Source organism: Eriocheir sinensis, chromosome 50 (assembly GCF_024679095.1).
Source record: "Eriocheir sinensis breed Jianghai 21 chromosome 50, ASM2467909v1, whole genome shotgun sequence".
Lineage (NCBI taxonomy): Eukaryota > Metazoa > Arthropoda > Malacostraca > Decapoda > Varunidae > Eriocheir > Eriocheir sinensis.
Window position 1 is genome coordinate 254,474 of NC_066558.1, and position 13,606 is coordinate 268,079.

The window sequence follows — 13,606 nt, forward strand, 5'->3', positions numbered from 1 at the left end:
CTTCCTTCCTTCCTTCCTCTTCCTCTCAATCCCTTCCTTCCTTCCTTCCCTTCTTTACCTTCCCTTCCTTCCCTTCCTTCCTTCTCCTTTCCTTCCTTCCTCTCCTTCCTTTACCTTACCTAACCTTCCCTTCTCTTTCCTTCCCTTCCTCTCCCTCCCCTTCCTTTACCTTACCTAACCTTACCTCCCCTTCCTTCCTTTTCCTTCCTTACCTAATCTAACTTAACCTTACCCAACCTTACCTTCCTTTCCCCTCTCTTTCCCTTTCCTTCCCTTCCCTTCCCTACCCTTACCTAAGCATCCCTTCCCATCCCTTACCTTACCTTACGACACCACAGTAAGGTATATCATCAACCCTAAGGTATCATTCTTGGCGGCAGAAATAAATTGTCGCGCTGAGGAAAAAAATTGGTTAACGTTTTTTTAGTTTTGATCGGAATTTTATTTTTTTTCTATTGTAAGGAAGGGCGGTGTGTGTGTGTGTGTGTGTGTGTGTTTATTGTTGATATTTTAGGCATTTATAAATTTGACTAGGCCTATCCTAAGCTCCTATAGGCATACATACACACACACACACACACACACATCTTTCCTTTCCTTCCCTTCCCTTCCCTTCCTTACCTGACCTTAACACACACACACACACACACACACACACACACACACACACACACACACACACACACACACCTTCCCCTTCCCTTCCCTTCCCGTCCCTTCCTTACCTAACCTTACCACACACACACACACACACACACACACACACACACACACACACACACACACACACACACCTAGACCCTTCCATCACAGTAGCATTTGTGTTGTGAAAAGCCATCCTGACCAATGACCTCTGACCTCTCTCTCCCCTAACCCCCACACATTGGTTCGAGGTCACGAGGGGGGGGCGGGGAGAGGAGAGGGGAGGGTATAGGTATGTTTGAGGTCAGAGGTCAAGGTCAGGTCAATGTGTGGGAGACCATGTACTAGTAAATAGGTTAGGCTCAAAAAGTTGTAGGCCTATGTAGCGCTAGTTTAGTTTTGTCCCTTTATCGCAGTGTAGCTCAATATATTTTGGTAATAAAGCGTACACTATTGATGCCCTGTGTGTTTGTACGTACGTGTGTGTGTGTGTGTGTGTGTAGGGGGGGAGGGGAGGGAGAGAGACGAGGGGGTGGGGGGTGAATGGGAGAGAGAGAGAGAGAGAGAAAAATGTATATATGTAAAGTTTTGTTTTGGAAAGAAATTAAGGAGATGAAGAAGAAGAAGAGAGAGAGAGAGAGAGAGAGAGAGAGAGAGAGAGAGAGAGAGAGAGAGAGAGAGAGAGAGATTGTATATATGTTAAGTTTTGTTTTGGAAAGAAATTAAGGAGAGAGAGAGAGAGAGAGAGAGAGAGAGAGAGAGAGAGAGAGAGAGAGAGAGAGAGAGAGAGAGAGAGAGAGAGAGAGAGAGAGAGAGAATGTGCTATAATCTATCTTGCTAAGGAAGAAGAGAGAGAGAGAGAGAGAGAGAGAGAGCGCTAATGTCTCCCCTGGTAAGTGAAGGGAAGGAATCTGCTACGCCTATCTTCCTCTATCCTGCCCTGAGAGAGAAAGATTATGGCTGAGAAACGCACCATAACACCTAAGCCTTAATTGTCCATCCTGCCATACATACACCTTGTCCATCCTATAATACATAACCGCTAACCATCCCTCAAAAATCACTCTAGGCCTATTTTCTCCCCTAATCCGTCATCCCCAGCTCATTCATAGGCCTACTTTCCCCACCCTAGATAACCCTGCTAGGTGGCCTATATCTCTGTAATCCCTGCACTGAGGCGCCTGGGATTGATAGGGGATTTACATGTAGACTTAATCATTGGAATCCATGTGCTAAGGTGGGCGAAGCAACGCATACCCTGGAGTACGTCGCCCATTGACAGCTAGCGGTGGTGACACGGGAGAATTGGCAACGCTGCAGCCGCCCGGTGGAGCAACGTGGTAACGCTGCTCCTATCCTACCTCAAGCATGGCCGCCTCAGCTGTCACCTTCCCGGCAAAGTCTTCATATTTTCCGCCATTTCCCTGCAGGTGAGTGTTAATTAACCTTGTACTTATACATGTAGATAGATTAAGGATGTTTGAATATATGGGCTCAATAGGGAACGTGGGGAAAGGCTATGAGTAGGTGAAATATGGGTGAGAAGATGGCCTGTGATGTCATCCGTGTTTGTTACGTCAACATGGCCTCGGGAAAACCTTCATATTTTCCTTCGTTTCCCTGCAGATACGCGTTAATACACCTTGTCCTTATATCTGGAGATAGATTAAGGATGTCTGAATACGTGGGCTCAATAGGGAACGTGGGGAAAGGCTGTAAATAGGTAAAATATGGGTGAGAAGATGGCCTGTGATGTCAACCTTGTTTTTGCTAATGTCAACATGGCTTCGGCAAAGTTTCCATATTTTCCTTCATTTCCCTGCAGATACGTCATAATTACCCTTGTCCTTATACCTGGAGACAGATTAAGGATGTGTAAATACGTGGGCTCAATAGGGAATGTGGGGAAAGGCTGTAAATAGGTAAAATATGGGTGAAAAGATGGCCTGTGATGTCAACCTTGTCTGCTTCGTCAACATGGCCTCGGCAAAACCTTTATTTCCTTCATTCCCGTACAGATAAGCGTTAATACACCTTGTCCTTATACCTGGAGATAGATTAAGGATGTCTGAATACGTGGGCTCAATAGGGAGCGTGGGGAAAGGGTGCAAAAGGGTGATACAGGGTGACAAAGAAGGGATATGGTTATGCTACGTCAATATATCAGTCAGCTGATCAGCTAGCCTTCACGAGGGTAAGTTGCAGGCCGTGGCGAGACTCAGGGTAGGTTGTAGGCCGTGGCAAGACAGACTGGGTAGGTTGCAGGCCGTGGCGAGACACAGGGTAGGCTGCAGGCAGTGGGAAGACTCAGGGCTGGCTGCAGGCCATGGCGAGATGGACAGAGTAGGTTGCAGGTCATGGTGAGACAGACAGGGTAGGCTGCAGGCTGTGGCGAGACTCAGGACTGGTTACAGGCTGTGGCGAGGGACAGGGTAGGCTGCAGGCCATGGCGAGACAGACAGGGTAGGCTGCAGGCCGTGGCGAGACTCAGGACTGGTTGCAGGCTGTGGCGAGGGACAGGGTAGGCTGCAGGCCATGGCGAGACAGACAGGGTGGGCTGCAGGCCATGGCGAGACAGACAGGGTAGGCTGCAGGCCGTGGCGAGACTCAGGACTGGTTGCAGGCTGTGGCGAGAGACAGGGTAGGCTGCAGGACATTTCTCTCTCCCTCTCCCTTCCTTCCTTTCCTCCCTCTCTTTCCCTTCCCTTCCCTTCCCTTCCCTTACCTAGAAGGACTTAGAAATACTGTGTTACTCTCGCCCTCGGAAGGTAGTGTTTTCACAGTCACATTTCGTACTGACGTTTCAGACTCCGAAGACTACCATAATATTCTCTTTCGGGTGTTACAAGGTGTTTCTGATGTGTTACGTAAATGTAGAAATACTGTGTTACTCTCTCAAAAGGCAGAATTTTCATAGGCATATTTTGTATAGAAGTTTCAAGCCTCTGAAGACTACCATAATATTCTCTTCTGGGTGTTACAAGGTATTTCTGATGTGTTACTTAAATGTAGAAATACTGTGTTACTCTCTCAAAAGGCAGAATTTTCATAGGCATATTTTGTATAGAAGTTTCAAGCCTCCAAAGACTACCGTGATACTCTCTTTCAGGTGTTACAAGGTGTATCTGATGTGTTACTTAAATGTAGGAATACTGTGTTACTATCTCTCAAAGGGCAGAATTTTCATAGGCATATTTTGTATAGAAGCTTCAAGCCTCCGAAAAATACCATGACATTCTCTTCCAGGTGACAATGGGGGTGCTGAAGATGCTGAGTTATGCCCTGAAATGATGACTGCTGTGTGCGCTGACCCTCCCTCGACACAGCATGGCCCTCGCTGCGTCAATTCTGTACCTTGCTGACCATCTCGACCATCAACATGACCGCCAAGGTGCTGTTTCAAGTACCAAAGCTGCCCTGCGTCTGTCTGCTACCTGGCCTTCTATATCTAAAGGTACTGGATTTACGAGGTACTGGAGGTCACTGCTGGAGTCTAGGGTTAGTTAGGTCAGGGGTCAAAGGTCAGACTCGCTTCTCATGACACGAATGCAACACGGGAGGGGCTGGTTGTGTGTGTGTGTGTGTTATGAGTGTCGATTTTTTGAGGTTTTGGCTGGAAATTCTTGTTTTTCTGATGTGTTCTGAGGTTGTGAGGTTTTCTGAGGCTTATATGAGGTCAGTCGAGGCTGGAAATGGGTTTAGTAATAGGGTTTCCAGAAGAGATTTCAATATAGAGTCGCGATTTTGAGGTTTTGGTTGTAAATTCTTGCCTTTTCTGATGTGTTCTGAGGTTGTGAGGTTTTCGGAGGCTAATATAAGGTCAGTCGAGGTTGGAAATTGGCTTATTAATAGGTTTTCCAGGAGAGATTTCAATATAGAGTCGCAATTTTGAGGTTTTGGTTGTAAATTCTTGCCTTTTCTGATGTGTTCTGAGGTTGTGAGGTTTTCGGAGGCTAATATAAGGTCAGTCGAGGCTGGAAATGGGTTTAATAATAAGTTTTCCAGGAGAGATTTTGAGGTTTTGGTTAGAAATTCTTGTTTTTTTTCTGATGTTTTCTGGAGTTGTCGGAGTCTAGGGTCAGTAAGGTCAGACTTGCTTCTCATGACACGAATGCTACATGGGAGAGGCTGGTTAAAAGTGTGTGTGTGTGTGTGTGTTACGAGTGTCGATTTTTTGAGGTTTCGGTTGGAAATTCTTGTTTTTTCTGATGTTTTCCGGAATTGTCGGAGTCTAGGGTTAGTTAGGTCAGGGGTCAAAGGTCAGACTTGCTTCTCATGACACAAATGCTTCATGGGAGGGGCTGGTTATGTGTGTGCGTGTGCGCGTGTGTTAATACGAGTTGAATCGAGGCTGGAAATGAATAAAAATGAAGTGAATTGACATGGCGAGGTGTTGGAGGGTCATGAAATCTATTGACATGGTATACTTTTGCTATTGTTATTATTATTTTTTGCTCTTTACTTCTTTTCTAGTTTATTTTTGCTATTATTATCATTTTTTCCTTTCTCTTCTTCTTGCTAACTCTTTCCTGCCTTCCCCTTCCTATACGGTATATTTTTTCTTCTTTCCTTCTCTTCTTGTTGCTGTTTTAATTCTTTAGTGGCTTCCCTTCCTCTTCCTGTACCTCCCTGACACCCTTCCTTCTTCCCTTCCTCTTCCTGTACCTCCCTGACACCCTTCCTTCTTCCCTTCCTCTTCCTGTACCTCCCTGACACCCTTCCTTCTTCCCTTCCTCTTCCTGTACCTCCCTGACACCCTTCCTTCTTCCTGTACCTCCCTGACACCCTTCCTTCTTCCCTTCCTCTTCCTGTACCTCCCTGACACCCTTCCTTCTTCCCTTCCTCTTCCTGTACCTCCCTGACACCCTTCCTTCTTCCCTTCCTCTTCCTGTACCTCCCTGACACCCTTCCTTCTTCCCTTCTTCTTCCTGTACCTCCCTGACACCCTTCCTTCTTCCCTTCCTGTACCTCCCTGACACCCTTCCTTCTTCCCTTCCTGTACCTCCCTGACACCCTTCCTTCTTCCCTTCCTCTTCCTGTACCACCCTGACACCCTTCCCTTCCTCCTCAGCACACAGCTCCATCACTGGGGGCAGAAGACTTGCTGTGGACCAGACCTTCGGACTTCAGCACAGCGAGGGGGGACTCTGCTGTGAGCTCAAGACTTGCTCGGGGCAAGCTCTCGGCATATCTGGACCAGCTCAGCATTCAGCATAGCAAGGAGGGACTCCACCGTGGACTTCCATAGGACAAGATCTCGGTATATGCAGACGTCAGCATCCAGCCAGACCTTGCTGGGGACGCCTACCGCCGCCGAATGGTGTGGCAGTGCTGTTGAGTGTGTGTGTGTGTTGCATGAGTTTGTATTGTCTTGCTTTTTTTTCACCCACAAAATGCATGATAAATTAGCAGTAGGAAATACAGTAATAATAAGAGAATGAATTAGGTAACTGTAATTTTTTTTATTTCAATTTTTTATATATATATATATATATATATATATATATATATATATATATATATATATATATATATATATATATATATATATATATATATATATATATATACATGTAATATATTACATATATATATATATATATATATATATATATATATATATATATATATATATATATATATATATATATATATATATATATATATATATACTGCATATTTTCTCCTGCATGTAATATATTAACTGCCTATGTACTCCCTTATATCTAGAAATTGCTGAACTTGTACAAAATTGTGAAGTGCATGTAATAAATTCTAAGCAATACATCAACTTTATTATTTACATTAACAACTTTATTATAATGCTGGAAGGTGAGATCTTGAGGCACCAGTTGTAGTTGTCTTATGAGGGCAGGACAGTCAGTCAGTCTGGTCGGTTAGTCGGTTGAATAATCTTTCGGGAGCATCTTGTGTCTTGCGAGGGAAGGAGTTCTTGATCATTTACTGTCAACACCTCTCGGAGGCATCTTGTCTCATTCTATCAACTGTTCTGGCTGCTGCTGTGTCTTGTAAGGGAAGGAATTGTCAGTCAGTTCTTTTAGCACCTCTTGGAAGCTGCTTGTCTCATTCTGCCAACTGTTCTTGCTGGTGCTGTGTCTTGTAAGGGAAGGAGTTGTCAGTCGGTAAGTGTTGGCTCCTCTCGGAAGGTTCTCGTCCCGTCCTTCGTCTTCGTCTTCGGCTCCCTGCGTCTTCGTCTTTCCCTGTATCTTCATCTATTCTTTTCTTCCTCTCTCTCTCCACACTCGTAATCTTCAGTCAGTAAGTGTGGGCATCTCTCGGAAGGTTCTCGTCCCATGGGCTGTTTCCTTCGTCTTCGGTTCCCTTCGTCTTCGTCTTTCCCTGTATCTTCATCTTCTTCTTCTCTCTCTCTCCACACTCCTGCAATGAAAACTTTCTCTGTAGCATCATTTCAAGACAAGAATTACAACCTGATCACCTTGTGGTTTAATCTCGTATAAAGCAAGACTCTCAACACATGCATTGAAGTAACCCTGAATCTATTATGATTTCACAGAGGTTGTAATGCTAACAGTAGGGGATCCAACACCTTATCTTCCCCTCCTATTAATACCTGATCATCTTGTGGTTAAATATATACAGCAAGACTCCCAACACATGCATTAGTTAACCATGAATCTAAACACTTATATATTATTTCACAGAGGTTGTAATGCTATGAGTAGGGGATCCAACACCTTATCTTCTAATACTAACAGAACCCCTAACCTGACTATGGGAATTAAGAGGTAAAGGGAGAGGAAAGAGAAAGAGGGAGGGAGAGAAAGCAATATGGAGAGAGGGAGCAATGGGGAGGGAGGGAGAGAAGGTGATATGGAGAGAGGGAGAGAGAAAGCAATGGGGAGTGTAGGAGGGAGGGAGAGAAAACAATATGGAGGGAGGGAGAGAAAGCAATATGGAGAGAGGGAGAGAAAGCAATATGGAGAGAGAAAGCAATGGGGAGGGAGGGAGAGAAAGTGATATGGAGAGAGGGAGAGAGAAAGCAATGGGGAGGGAAGGAGGAAGAAAGAGGGAGGGAGAGAAAGCAATATGGAGGGAGGGAGAGAAAGCAATATGGAGAGAGGGAGAGAGAAAGCAATGGGGAGGGAGGGAGAGAAAGTGATATGGAGGGAGGGAGAGAAAGGAATATGGAGAGAGGGAGAGAGAAAGCAATGGGGAGGGAAGGAAAAAAGAGGAGGAGGGAGAGAGAAAGCAATATGGAGAGAGGAAGAGAAAGCAATGGGGAGGAAAGGAAAAAGGAGGAGGGAGAGAAAGCAATATGGAGAGGGAGAGAAAGCAATGAGGAGGGAAGGAGGAAGAAAGAGGGAGGGAGAGAAAGGAATATGGAGGGATGGAGAAAAAGGGTGGATGGAGGAAAGGAAAGGGAAGGGGAGGGAAGGAAAGGAAAGGGAGGGTAAGGTAAGGGAAGGGGAGGGAGGGAAAGGGAGGGTAAGGTAAGGTAAGGGAAGGGAAGGGAAAGTGTGTGTGTGGATGCAATACAATATTTCATTATTATTTCACAGATACACAGATGACTAACTGGATGAAGCAATTACCTGTCTGCTGGATGCTGGAGGAGGTCAGGTCACCCACAGAACACTCTCAGATGCAGGGAAGAGGTCAGGTCACCCACAGAACACTCTCGGATGCAGGGAAGAGGTCACGTCATCCACAGAACACTCTTGGATGCTGGGAAGAGGCCAAGTCACCCACAGAACACTCTTGGATGCTGGGAAGAGGCCAAGTCACCCACAGAACACTCTTGGATGCTGGGAAGAGGCCAAGTCACCCACAGAACACTCTTGGATGCTGGGAAGAGGCCACGTCATCCACAGAACACTCTTGGATGCTGGGAAGAGGCCACGTCATCCACAGAACACTCTTGGATGCTGGGAAGAGGCCACGTCATCCACAGAACACTCTTGGATGCTGGGAAGAGGCCACGTCATCCACAGAACACTCTTGGATGCTGGGAAGAGGCCACGTCATCCACAGAACACTCTTGGATGCTGGGAAGAGGTCACGTCATCCACAGAACACTCTTGGATGCTGGGAAGAGGCCACGTCATCCACAGAACACTCTTGGATGCTGGGAAGAGGTCACGTCATCCACAGAACACTCTTGGATGCTGGGAAGAGGTCACGTCATCCACAGAACACTCTTGGATGCTGGGAAGAGGTCACGTCATCCACAGAACACTCTTGGATGCTGGGAAGAGGCCACGTCAACCACAGAACACTCTTGGATGCTGGGAAGAGGTCACGTCACCCACAGAACACTCTTGGATGCTGGGAAGAGGTCACGTCATCCACAGAACACCCTCGGATGCTGGGGGAAGTCGCGTCACCCACAGAAAGACTTGGGTGTCATTTTTGCTCCTTCCTCTTCTTCCTCTTCTCTTCCTCCTCTTCCTTTCCACAGCCCTGCAAGGAAGACTTTCTCTGTAGCATCATATTAAGATAATAATAATAATAATAATAATAATAATAATAATAATAATAAAGATAATAACCAGTTGCTAAACTATTCTTCACTACCCTACAGAGAGAGAGAGAGAGAGAGAGAGAGAGAGAGAGAGAGAGAGAGAGAGAGAGAGAGAGAGAGAGAGAGAGAGAGAGAGAGAGAGAGAGAGAGAGAGAAAGGCAATGGGAGAGAGAGAGAGAGAGAGAGAGAGAGAGAGAGAGAGAGAGAGAGAGAGAGAGAGAGAGAGAGAGAGAGAGAGAGAGAGAGAGAGAGAGAGAGAGAGAGAGAGAGAGAAAAAGAGAGGAGCGACCAGCTGGAGAGAGAGGGAGTGAAAGCAACAGAGAGAGAGAGAGAGAGAGAGAGAGAGAGAGAGAGAGAGAGAGAGAGAGAGAGAGAGAGAGAGAGAGAGAGAGAGAGAGAGAGAGAGAGAGAGAGAGAGAGAGAGAGAGAGAGAGAGAGAGAGAGAGAGAGAGAGAGAGAGAGAGAGAGAGAGAGAGAGAGAGAGAGAGAGAGAGAGAGAGAGAGAGAGAGAGAGAGAGAGAGAGAGAGAGAGAGAGAGGAGAGAGAGAGAGAGGAGAGAGAGAGGAGATAGGAGATGGAGGAGGAAGACGAGAGAGAAAGAGCCAGGAGGAGGAGGAGGAGGAAGAAACAGAAGATAGAGGAATAGAGAAGGTGGAAGAGAAGGAAGAAGAGGAGGAGGAAGAGCAAGAGAGGGAGGAAGAGGAGGAAGAGACAGGAGATAGTGGAATGGAGAAGATGGAAGAGAAGGAAGAAGAGGAAGAGAGGGAGAGAGAGAGCCAGGAGGAGGAGGAGGAGGAGGAGGAGGAAGAAACAGAAGATAGAGGAATGGAGAAGGTGGAAGAGGAGGAGGAAGAGGAGGAAGAGACAGGAGAGAGAGGAAAGGAGAAGATGGAAGAGAAGGAAGAAGAGGAGGAAGAGCAAGAGAGGGAGAGAGAGAGCCAGTAGGAGGAGGAGAGGAGAGGGGCGAGGAAGAGAGAGCGAGAGAGAGTGCCAGGGAGGAGGAGGAGGCGGAGGTAGGGGGGGCGAGGCAGCGGTGTTGGCGGTGGTGGTGGTGGCGACATGCGTCAACCGTAGCCTCGAGGGGCCGAGTCTAGGCGCGCCGCCCCCTGGGACGTCCTTATCGTGGTAGTAACCCGCGCCCTGATTGGTCCGAGGCCTCCGAGGACCACTATTGATCTTACAGCACCAGCACCAGACAGGCACGGTGGTCTAACGCGCTTCCGACGCTCATGTCAACCAATTCCAAAGGCCGAAAATGGGTTAATCGGGTTCTAATGGGTGGTTTGGTGGGTGAGAGATAAAGATGAAGAGTTAATCTACCACCAGGGTCAATAAGTACCCCTGGAAATGCCCACAACGCCTACGAAAGCCTTGTCAAATGTGTGTGTTTAAGAATGACCCTCAGACGCTTCCCCCCTCATGTCAACCAATTCCAAAGGTCGAAAATGGGTTGATCGGGTTCTAATAGGTGGTTTGGTGAGTGAGAAATAAAGATGAAGGATTAATCTACCACCAGGGTCAATAACTACCCCTGGCAATGCCTACAACGTCTACGAAAGCCTTGTCAAGTATGTGTGTTTAAGAATAACCCTCAAACGCTTCCCCCCTCATGTCAACCAATTCCAAAGGTCGAAAATGGGTTAATCGGGTTCTAATGGGTGGTTTGGTAGGTAAGTGATTAAGATGAAGGGTTAATCTACCACCAGGGTCATATAACTACCCCTGGAAATGCCCACAACACCTACGAAAGCCTTGTCAAGTGTGTGTTTAGGTTCACGGTCACACTACCACCAGGGTCATCAAACTACCCCTGGAAATGCCCACAACGCCTACGAAAGCCTTGTCATATGTGTGTTTCTTAGGTTCACGGTACAGAAGAAGGGTTAAACTACCACCAGGGTCATTAAATTACCCCTGGAAATGCCCACAACGCCTGGAAATGCTCAAAACGCCTAGGAAAGTCTTGTCAAATATGTGTGTTTAAGAATGACCCTCAAAGTTTCCAACGCCGAAAAAGAGATTAAAAGGATCAAATTTTTTTTTTTCACATTCACGGCACAGAGGAAGGATTGGCACCCCGGAGGCACTCAAATTGAAACGGAGACACCACAGCCACGCCCCCAGGCACACCCACGTACGCTCACACCTAGCCCCGGGGGAAGGGTGCCCCGGGGGAGGAAGAAAATAAGAGAAATAATGGTAAGCAGTCTCTCTCTCTCTCTCTCTCTCTCTCTCTCTCTCTCTCTCCCCCCCAGAGGCACGCCCACACCCACGCTCACGCCCACGGGAGGAGGAGGGGAGGGGGCGGAGAGAGAGGTAAGGAGAGGAGAGAAGAGATAGGAAGAGAGAGAAAGGGAGGTGGAGAGAGGAAAGGAAGAGAGAAAGGGAGGTAGGAAGAGACAGAGGAGGAGGAGGAAGGTAAGGGAAGGGGAGAGGAAGGTGAGGAGAGAGAGAGAGACAGGGAGGAGGAGGAGGAGGAGGAGGAGGAGGAGGGAGTCACCAGGGAGTTGGGTGCCTCAAGCCTCCAGAGAATTCGCAACGTGTCAACCAACCTGTGTGTCTGTGTGTGTGTGTGTGTGTGTGTGTGTGTGTGTGTGTTTTAATTCGCTTTTTCCTGATGATTTTAATGTGTGTGTGTGTGTGTGTGTGTGTGTGTGTGTGTGTGTGTGTGTGTGTGTTGTTTTAATTCGCTTTTCCTGATGATTTTAATGTGTGTGTGTGTGTGTGTGTGTGTGTGTGTGTCCCTTCCTTCCTTCCTCTCTCTCTCTCTCTCTTAGTCAATCCTTCGGTCATCCGCACTCCTCCTCCTCCTCCTCCTCCTCCTCGTTCTCCTTTCCCTTCTCTTCTCCTCCTTCCTCTCATTCTCTTTCCTTCCCTTCCTTCTCTTCTTTCTCTTCCTCCTGCTCTTCCCTTCCCTTACAGAAACGATCACCCAAACTGTCCTCTCCTCTCCCTCCTCCTCCTCCTCCTCCTCCTCCAGCTGTTTAAAGGGGTCATGTTATTTACTCAGAATCAAAGCGTCCCTCGAGACCTCAAATTCAACAGTCGCGTCCAGCCACATCGCGCGCCGCTCCTTGCCTTAACTCAATCTTCTAAGACGCATGCAAATATTTTTCTATACGCGTGTCTTAGAGATGAGCTTTCGGGTGGAGGAAAGGGAGGGATGGAGGAAAGGGGTGGATGGAGGGAAGAGAAGGGAAGGGATGGTAAGGTAAGGTAAGGTAAGGTAAGGGAAGGGAAGGGAAGGGAAGGGTAGGGAAGGGAAGGGAAGGGAAAGTGTGTATGTGTGTGTGTGTGTGTGTGTGTGTTTTGCTTACGTATATATACACGTGGTTTCTCTCGTCCACACACACACAGACACACACACACGCACACACACAACAGCTGTTTTGTTTAAAGTGCTTTCTCTCTCTCTCTCTCTCTCTCTCTCTCTCTCTCTCTCTCTCAGTAGGTCATGGAAAAATTTGAAGTAGTAGTAATAGTAGTAGTAGTAGTAGCAGTAGTAGCAGTAGTAGTAGTGGTGGTAATAGTAGCGGTCAACACACACACACACACACATACACACACACACACTCTCGTCGTCGTCGTGTCCAATCGCCAAGCCTCAAGACGGTCGTAATAGCGAGGTCGGCGGGCGTAGCGGGGCGTCGCGGGTGGACCATTCCTCCTCAGTGATTGGACGCGCCCTGGACTGCCTACAACGACCATCCTCACACCTACGAGACTTAAAACACGACTTCGAGACCCTTAACGAAGACCAAACGCCGTGGGACCCGACTTCGAGGTGATTATGCAACTCCTTCAGGCATTCTTCGGGAGGGACTTCGATGTTATGGGAAGGATTGAGGCTCCGGGTTCTTGAAGGCATCCTGCACTTCGTCTAATGTCTGGAGGGCCTCTATTGATCCGCTGGGAACGAGGGAAGCGTCAAGGGAGCGCTGGCCCCCCTGAGACCACTGGCGCGACCCCCTCTTGTGGCCGTTTGTGCGCTCCCCTCCCCTCCTCGCCGCCCCCTCCTGCCTGGTCTCTCTCTTCCTCCTCCTCCCTCCTCCTTCCTCTCCTCTCTCGCTCTCTGTCTCCTCTCTTTCCTGTTTCTCTATTTTCCTCCCCGTTTCTCATTCCCATACCGTCTTGTTTTTCCTAATTTTCTTTTCTTTATTTTCTCAATTCTGTTCACTTAAATTCCTTCTTTCTTCCTCCTCTTCCTTCTCTTCCTTCCTCTCCTCTCTCACTCTTTCTTCTCCTCTCTCTTCTCCTTTCTCTCCCATTCCGCTATTTTCCTCCCCGTTTCTCATTCCCATATCGTCTTGTTTTTTCCTATTTTTCCTTTTCTTTCTTTTGTTAATTCTGTTCTCTCTCTCTCTCTCTCTCTCTCTCTCTCTCCTCCTCCTTTCCTTCTTTCCCTTACTCGTTTTTTTCTCTTCTTTCTTCCTCTTCCTCCTCCTCTTCCCTCCTTCGTCC

The 13,606-nt window shown here is 47.4% G+C and overlaps 3 long non-coding RNA genes across 4 annotated transcripts in view; 1 reads left to right on the forward strand and 2 right to left on the reverse strand.

Moving 5' to 3' along the window:
* The first annotated feature begins 1,671 nt into the window (after window positions 1-1,671).
* Window positions 1,672-8,730, forward strand: LOC126982064 (uncharacterized). 2 transcript variants are annotated; one of them, XR_007734466.1, is made up of 6 exons: window positions 1,673-2,072; window positions 3,889-4,096; window positions 5,714-5,980; window positions 8,184-8,239; window positions 8,280-8,319; window positions 8,600-8,730. It is a non-coding gene; the product is annotated as an uncharacterized LOC126982064 (long non-coding RNA). The 2 variants fall into 2 exon arrangements; XR_007734465.1 differs by having other exon boundaries at window positions 1,672-2,072; window positions 5,714-5,962; window positions 8,184-8,319; window positions 8,600-8,708.
* LOC126982066 (uncharacterized) lies at window positions 4,111-5,770 on the reverse strand. The gene is made up of 3 exons (XR_007734468.1): window positions 5,645-5,770; window positions 5,417-5,536; window positions 4,111-5,347 (listed from the first exon to the last, which is right to left on the reverse strand). It is a non-coding gene; the product is annotated as an uncharacterized LOC126982066 (long non-coding RNA).
* The window catches only part of LOC126982065 (uncharacterized), a 9,152-nt gene continuing 1,968 nt past the window's right edge, over window positions 6,423-13,606 (reverse strand). The window contains exons 2-3 of the long non-coding RNA XR_007734467.1: window positions 8,217-9,084; window positions 6,423-7,041 (exon numbers count right to left, since the gene is read on the reverse strand). This is a non-coding gene — a long non-coding RNA (uncharacterized LOC126982065). The remainder of the gene's footprint in view (window positions 7,042-8,216; window positions 9,085-13,606) is intronic.